This window comes from Cynara cardunculus (genome assembly GCF_001531365.2).
Source record: "Cynara cardunculus var. scolymus isolate 2C chromosome LG 2, CcrdV1, whole genome shotgun sequence".
NCBI lineage: Eukaryota > Viridiplantae > Streptophyta > Magnoliopsida > Asterales > Asteraceae > Cynara > Cynara cardunculus.
The window spans coordinates 26,197,151-26,206,351 of record NC_037529.1 but is presented as its reverse complement, the minus strand read 5'-3'; positions in this window follow the sequence as shown (position 1 = coordinate 26,206,351).

The window sequence follows — 9,201 nt, the reverse complement described above, 5'->3', positions numbered from 1 at the left end:
AAACATTAGAGCTGAATGTCATTTTGCTTTCAAAACAAATATCAGGTTTTGAACAAGTTATCATCTTGGAACGATCCAAGTTTGATAAAGAGAAGAAAGAATATGAAGAAGAATGCCAAAGAAAGAATTTGGAATTGTCTGACAGCATTGTTCAGAAGAAGAAAGAATTAGATGAAGAGAAGAGAGTGTTTGTTCATCAAGAAAAATGCTGCAATTGCCAAAGAGCTTACAGAGAAAAAGAAATGGCTTGACATTGCTTCAGAAAATGAGAAGGGAAGTTCAGACGAAGATAGAAAGGAATTTGAGAAAGAACGGAGAGTTTTTGAAAAGTCAAAGAAAGAATTAGAAGGTAAGTTTTTGGATACTGCAAAGAGATTGTTTGATCTAAAGACAGAACATATAACTGAACAGAAAATGAGAACTGAACTTAAAGGGAAGTTTGATTTAGTTGATGTCGAACGGGACCAACTTTTACAGAAAGTTAAAGACTTTTTCTGTGCTCAAAGCTCAACTGGTTCTCCTTCTCAATGTAAAACCAGCTTTTATGACTGTTTCAAATTGAACAGTGATTCAAGTAGTCCTAAATCTTCTGTTTCTAAGAGCTATTCTTGTTCTTCTAATCAGTATTATCAAGGGTATGTCATTGGATCACCCAATTATCATTCAAAAGGTAAAAGCATTTGGGTTAATAAAGTTGATTCTGTTTTATCTCATACACCTGTTGTTACTAACTCTGTTCTTCCTTGCTTTGTGAGATCCACTTCTGATTTGATTCATCTTAGCAAGAGAAGAATCAAGTTCTCCACATGCAAATCAACATATTTTGTAAACAAGAAGACATCCAACAGACGGAGTACAGACAACAGAGATCAGAAGGACTGGAAAGGTAAGAACATGTATGATTATAATAGTTGGTATGGATCATATTCTATTACTAATCATCCTGTTCAAAGTGCTAAAAAGAATACATCATATAGAAATAAATGGTTTGGAAGTTACAACATACCCCAACCCGATACTAACAATATAGGACCCAAATTTATTTGGGTACCAAAATCTACTTAATCTGGTTTTGCAGGTGTATCAATTTTGTGCTGATCAGAATATCATTTCAGTAATACACCAATGTAGGGGGAGTTGTAATTTATTCCAAATAAGGCTTCTGAACATTTCAGTTCAAGACCCATGCTTTACCGAGTGTGGTTTCTAAACACTCAGTTTAGAACCCGTGCTTAAAAATGTTTTTCTTATTCATTTTAACTTGTTTGAGCTTAACTGAATCATTACATAATCTACTTTCTAGGGGGAGTTTCTAGAAAGTTTAATAAATGTTTTTTTCGGAAAATAATTTTTTTCGAAAAATATTTTTTTGRGAAACGAGTACATTCTCTGAACAGGTATTTCCTGAGATTTTACTTGTGTGATTTCTCATCGTACATAACTCCAATACCTGTTTCAGTTATTATTCAAACTGTTATTATCACGTCTCTTATACGAAAATCTTTTTCGGTGATAATACACTCGTTTGTATTCAAATATTGTTTTTCTGATATTTTTTTCTTTGACTGATATACATTCATTCATTTTTTATCAGATTTTGTAAACTTGTTCTTACAGATCTTCATTCATTTCTCTTGCATATCGAATAATCGGATCGTTGTTGCATCATTCTTTCGTTTAAAGCCAAATTTCTTGATCAAATTTTATCTGATCATTGTGCTTATCTGCAATAATATTTTTGATCAATCATTGTGATCATCTGAGAATAACATATAATTTTAGGAGGGACTGAGTGCTTATCATAAATACCTCTATGGAATGTCAGAACTGACAGACCTACCCAAGAGGACAACCATATCTGAGTGAGTTTTAAATCAAAAAGGGTTTGTGTGCCGAGATTAAAATCAAAATGAGAGGGATAATTGTTGTAAGCTAAAAGAATTGATGAGTGTTGTGTCAGGATTAAAAGAATATGAAAATCCTGGTCTAAACTTTTAAAATCCGGGCATACCACATAATCTATTAGTTMTCGATTCTTTGGACACTAATATTGAAAAAGGCAAAGCCCAGGCCAATTCTTGTGACAACCCCTCCAACTACTCATTTATCTATCAACAGATAAATGTTTCAATAACAYTTGGGGCACGCAGCTCATCATCTATCAATTTCTCATTCGGAGAAAGTTGATATTGAATCAGAAGGATATATGTCCCCCCTTCAAGTCTTTTTGATCACATATTGAGTCTGATCAATTTGTGTAGTCCACACGGTTTATCTTTTTGAGCCTAAACAGAAACATACGTTGCTTTATCCTTCTACACTACACAAATTTTACATTTAATATGTTAATTTGCCAAAACAGTCATAGATATGCTATTCTTAAGCTATCAAAGATTGAATGGAAGACCTGGTGAGATGAGCATAAAAAAGTCTCATATATACAGTACATCCGTTGTACTTAGTATATATGTTATACTCACAGTCTAATCTTTTTATAAGATTGAAAACAATTTCATATGTTGAAATTGGCTGTTACCTTCCCATTCCCTTAATCTGAAAAGATTAAACAAGTGGATTTGAAAAGATCTACTTACAATTTCTTGAATTGATGGCTTACACGGAGGATTTCATTCATCTTATGTATGATGGAATGATTCTCATTTCATCATAAGGGGGAGTATGTAATAATGAATGAAATGTCAAATTCCGAATATTTTAAAGGGAACCTGATGTAAAGATCTAGGGGGAGTAACTTTAAAAGATGGCAAAAGACTCAATAGGAATGCGACTGGAGATGATTACAAAAGATTATTCATGTGCTAAAACGACTGAAAGTTTTGAATGAGAAGATCAATGTTTCAAAAGTTTACCAAAGAGAAAGTTTGTGGTTTGTTGTCTACATATCCTTTGAAGATCACATCTTGTACATTGTTTCTGATGATTACTGTTTTACATTTTCAAAAGAGAAGATCATCGCTGTTCTACATTCGAGGGGGAGAATGTTAGAAGATCTTTCTCAACAAATAATTGTCTGAAGATTTCAAATTGAATAATTCTTTTGAAGAAGACATAATGTGCTTAAAGCTTCGAAGTTCAAACAGGACTCAAAGCGCAGAATTTCTTTCAAGTCTGAATACAAAGAGGGAGAATGTTAGGACTGAAAATCAGTATTAAATTGTATTCATCTTGAAAGTTAAATATTGTTTATAATTGTAAAAGTCATCGTGTTTGACTTTTCTGTAAAGTTTGACTTTGACTAGGACTTTAATGTTTGACCCTATATAAAGGGTAAAGTCTTGTAATTGTAGGGATGAGCTTTATTGTAAAAATCAGATTACGGATAATATAGTTTGACCATCCTTTGAATGTTTGACTTTCTCTCTCAAATATCATCCATAGTGTTCTTGATGTTCTTGAAGATTGTCGTGGATTTACTGAAGATTATTGAAGATTGATCAGAATGGGACACACAGAAAATCATTGCTATTCTACATTCGAGGGGGAGAATGTTAGAAGATTTTTCTCAAGAAACAATCGTCTGAAGATTTCATGTGAAGATTGTTTTGAAGTTTCTGAAGAAGTCATAAACAGCTTAAAGAGACAAAGTTCAAACGAGACTCAAAGCGCGTAAATTCTTTCAAGCCTGAATACAAAAAAGGAGAATGTTAGGACTGAAAATCAGTGTTAAATTGTATTCGTCTTGAAAGTTAATTTTGTCTATAACTGTATAAGTCATCGTGTTTGACTTTTCTAGTGTAGTTTGACTTTGACTAGTAGCTTTCAAGTTTGACCCTATATAAAGGGTTTGTCTTTTGTAAATTTTCTAAGAGCTCATTTGTAAAATCATTTTACGTAATATAAAGTTCAATCTTTGAAGCTTTGACTTTCTTTCTCATCTCCTCTCAAGTTCTTATTGAAGATCTTAAATCTGCCATTGATTCTTAGTGATTACTTGAAGATTGATCATCATTGTGGACTATCAATCCATATGGGACTTTCTTCCTGGTTTTATTATGATCAACTTTTTATAGTGGTTGTGTTTGTGTCAAGGTAAGGGAGGCAGTAGGAAGATAGCCATTAGAAAGAAATTCAAAATGTTCTAATATTGTTGTTATCTCATAACTAAAATATAAAGGAATTCACAGAAAACAAAAGATTTATTAGTCGGCCAACTTTCAGAGGTTGGAACTCTTTCTATTTCCCCTTTATTAACTTTATCAACACCAATGACCTCCCTTACCTTCTCAACCCCTTCTAAAGTATGCAAAGGTGCAGGTAATAAAGATGCTTTCTGGTCTGTATATTGATTTAATGGCAACTCCCATTTGACGCTATTCATTATGATGTAAAGATTTTTGTACATAGAAGCCACAAAATGAATATGTATCATGCATATGATGTTTGGATATTCACTTGTGATTTTGTAGGATTGATACTCTRCAAGAACTATGGAGGTTCTGGATATTCAAAACGCTTATGAGTTAGCTTTGGATTTGCACATTGTTTTAGCGAAAAAGTTGTGTTAAACTTGTAAGAAGGGATCATTCATATATCTCTTATATATGTTTTGTTTAGCCTATGTATAACACAACTGAAAATACTTGGTTATTGCATTTACACTTGAATTCATGGGATTGAAGAGTTTTAACCACCACATCTTGAGTTATATTTGTAGTGGTAAAGCAAGAAAATGCAGTTGGGTCACCTATTCCTAATGATATTAACCTTTTCTTCTTATCCTCGTCAATACTTGCCATTAGAATACCAAGAATACCCTTTAAGATCACATTTGTTGGTGTCTCCATCTTCAACTTCTCCATTTTTACATAGATAGTAGCTCTGCAACAACCCTATGTGTGCATTAGAGGTGCTCAAATTATGAACCAACCTAACCCGAAACCCGCTAAAAAAACTCAATATGAGGTAACATGACATATAGTTGATACAAAATTAGACCAAACTGCATTTGTTGGGTTGGAATTGGGTTAGAGTTATTTGAACCAAACCCGATGTCTTTTTATACACTATGGATTTAATATGATTCTTAAGTCCTTGATTACAACATATATGCATTACATATTAAACCAAACGTAATTAGCTATATTTAAGAGTTATATTACAATTTCAACCTTGGTTTACAGATTGTGTAGGCTCAAAATTGGTAGCTAAAGGGACTGTTCTGTATGTAAAAATCAGAAGCTAAAGGGGCTGTTTTCTGGCTAGATTTCAGTAGCTACAGGTCTGTTTTGTGGCAAAAATCGGCAACTAAAGATGTTGTTCCGTGGATAAAAAAAAAGCAGCTAAAGGGCTGATTTGTTGCTAAAAATCATAGGATTACATGCCAGATTATTAGGTAGCTCTTCGAGATTTATAAGAGAAGTTCATCATACGATCTCTTCAAGTTGTCACAAAGATTGGCTTTCACATGATATTCTGAATTAGTTACTGGGTATAAGCTCCTTGGTCAGTGTTGGGACTCTTTCTCCTCTATTACATTCCTACTTAAACACCCGACTGTTGTAGATCAATCTATTTTGTGTTCTTCACTATTTTTCAAGCTTCAATCTATTTTGTGTTCTTTACCATTTTGTGTTCTCATGTTCTCACCAGGTGTTTAACACACTTGTGTTTGAAAAGGACTTACATATGTGGCTGGTGTACCCCAATCTGTCTGTATAATCAAGATTGAGTGGTTTTTGTTAGTTACAAATTTAGGGAATGGTAGAAGAGTAGTGTTAGACCCCATAAGTATTATGTATGAAGTAATGAAGACAAACAAGTGATGAAGAACCAGAAGGCCGATGGAAGACTTCAAGGAAAAATAACTAAGTCTGAAGAACAACCAAAGAGTCGATGAACTAACCAGAGATGCGATGGAAAGTGCATCTTCATAACCCCTCTAGGCACTAACACATGGAGTTTCCTTCACCAGTTCAACCAGAGGCAAGCAATGAAGATATAATGATAAGGTTGAACTCATATATCATGGAAGACATCTGGAGATGACTAATCAACAGTTGGACTCTACAAAGCTTATCTTACTTTAATGTTTATCCTTGTTTTAGATAAGTTTTATCTATTAGTAGAAGATTAGCTAAATAGTCTCACTAGATAGTTATTTTCTTAGTAGATTTCTTGTATAAATAGGTGGTTAGGCTTATTGTAATTTGAGACACTTTACGTTTTTCATATTTGTTGGAATAAAGTGAAATCGTTGGCAATCAAGTTTATCCTTTGAATGTCATACATTATTCTTGAGTTTTAATCATTTTATTCATTCAAACACTATAATTTGGTTATTCTTAACTCAATATTAGTGTTATTGAGAGATATGGGATAAACAATTGGTATCAGAGCCAATTGATTGTTTTTCCAATCAAACGATCATAAAAAATCTCTCAATTCACGTTTTTCATAAAATATCTTCTTTAAAAACGTAAATTTTCTATCTTCTTAAAAATCTTAATGGCCAACTGGAATTACGCTTATAGTGTTGGTTCCCTCACCAAACCTCCAACTCTTCAAAGAGAAGAGTACCCACAATGGAGGATACGGATGGTGAACTTTCTGGACGGGATGGACATAAATCTTCTACGATCTGTCATGGAGGGTCCCTACGTTCCACAAACTCTTCTTCCAAGAGTCCCGGAAACAAATACCATAGCAAAAATTCCTGCCTATTACATGCCCAAGGATGAGAAGAATTGGGATGAAGACGACATAAAGCGGGTAGAGACCGACAAGAAGGCCAAAAGACTAATAATCATGGCCATAACCAATGAAATCTTCCAATCTCTTGATGCATGTTCCACAGCCAAGGAACTATGGGATGAGCTGGCGAGCCAATTGGAAGGTGGGGAAAAAACGAAGAAGAATCCTAGAGTCCAATGTCTCAACGAATACACCAACTTCAAGGCTCTTCCTGATGAACCGATTCAGAAGACATACGATCGTTTCAATACATTGATTAATCAATGTCGTCAAAACGATATCTCCAGAACAAAGGAAGGAAACAATGTTTTGTTCCTTAAAAGTCTCAGCGATGAATGGACACAGCTGTCAATGTCCCTTCAAGCAAATGAGGACTTAGACGGCTGGTCACTTCATGACGTATACGACGCTTGTTGCACAAGAGAATGATATCATGAAGAAAAAGGTGCCCATCGGTGGATCCCTGGCTCTTGTAGCTGAAGAAAAGGACGTTTCAAGGACCTCCACCAGAGACCATAAGAAGAAAGGAAAGAAGGCACTGGTGGTGGAATCAGAATCTGAAGATGAAACATCTGAATCAGATGATGATATCAAAGCCTTTGCCAAATCTCTGGGCTTGATTACAAAGCAGTTCCAGAAAAAGTTCATCAAGAAACCATATGAACAAAGGGAATTCAAGAGGGAAAGGTACCAACTATCCTATTAAAGGAAGCCATCAAAATTTTATCAGAGGGAAGACAAAAGAGATGGAAGAGAAGAGAGAAAAGACAAAAGAGAGGAGAAGAAAGATGACATAGATGGAAGAAAAAATGACCTCCGCTGCTTTAGGTGCGAAAAAATCGATCATTTTTCAAAAGAATGCAGAGGACGACTGGTAAAGGATGCTGACTATTACAAAAATAAATATAAGTACAATCCTAGAGAACGAAACCTGATGGCTGATAAAGAAAACTGGGTGTCTGATTCTTCATCCGATGAAGAAGACAAATCACTCATCTGTCTAATGGCCATGTCCAACGTAGAATCTGCCTCTGATATTGATGATCAGGTATGTGAGTCGACTATCGATGAAACCAACTCGGCTCCATCTGAGCTAGAGTTAAGTGTAATAAAAAATTTAGAAGACTTTTTGAAAGTAAAAGAAAAATTAAATTTTCAAAATCTGAAAGACTTAAAGCGGAAAAAGAAGTCAGTTTCTACAAAAGAGAGACTGATCTTCTAACCGAAGAAAAAGCCGATCTCATGAAAGAAAAGACTCGCATCGCCGCTCTTAAAAAATCAGTGGAAGAAAAACTTCTGGAAATAAACAAGCGAGTAACCAAAGACTTAGAAAAGAAAACTAAGGCCTTAAAAGAATCTGAGGCAGAGAGACTTAACTCAGTAACTCTCAAAGATTTCTTTCAAAAGGAAAGGGAGATTCTTCACCAGAAGCTTCAAACCAATGAACTTATGATGAAGAAATACAAGGATGCCCAAGATGTGTAAGAAAAGTTAAACGGTCAAACGGACACTCAAGGGATTGTATTCAATGAATTGGACTCCTTCATCGAATCAAAGAAATCCACCCTTGAATCCACTTTCAAACTTGGATGCATTCAGAAACCCGACATTATTCCGAAACAAAAAGCAAAATTTAAAAGAGTTAAAGTCGATGGAAAAACTGTCGTCTTAAGACATGATTTTGAAGACGTGGTATACGAGAGCAGTACATGTAAGAATTCTGATGAAAGGAACGACACCTCCAAATCAGAGACCGATGGAAACCYTACGGTTAAACTAGAGTCTGTGGTTGTCAATCCCACTTCATCAGCAAGTAATGTTGATGAAAAGGAGAATCCTAATAAGGAACCATCAGTTGATGAATCGATGAACCATCCAAGTAACATTGAAACTTCATCTAAGTCAGAAACGATGGAACCTCAAGCAGATCACTATGAAGCATCAACCTCTGAACCCACACCTCCCACGAACATCCATGCTAATTTTGATTTCGAAAAATCAACGAGAGACTTTCTCGATTCTGAATCTGAAGAAGAGATAATTTGTGAATCACCAAGGATCATTGAGAATAAGAAGCCTCAAAACTTCTAAACCTCAATGAAATTTGATACATCACCATCAATGAAAACTCAGACAAAGGAAAGGAAATATTGAGAAACATCAAATCTGCCAACGATAACTCAAAAGGCCCTAGTATATCTTCTAAGTTCATTAAGTTTACTCGTGAGCAAAAACAAAAGTGGCCTGTCTCTGAGAAATCTAACCACCACTTTTCCTCTCATTCAGATGTAGAAAAACAATCCTTCCTCATGAAAAAAAGAAGTAAAGACAAAGACCCCTTCAAATAAAAAATCTGAACTAGATAGGAAGTTCGTAAAAACAACCGATGCTAGGACATGATTTACATCCCCTGCATTTACTTCTTCATTTTCAGCGAATAAAAAGAATGTTAGACATTCATATCCAAAGTATAATGATTGTCAATCTTTA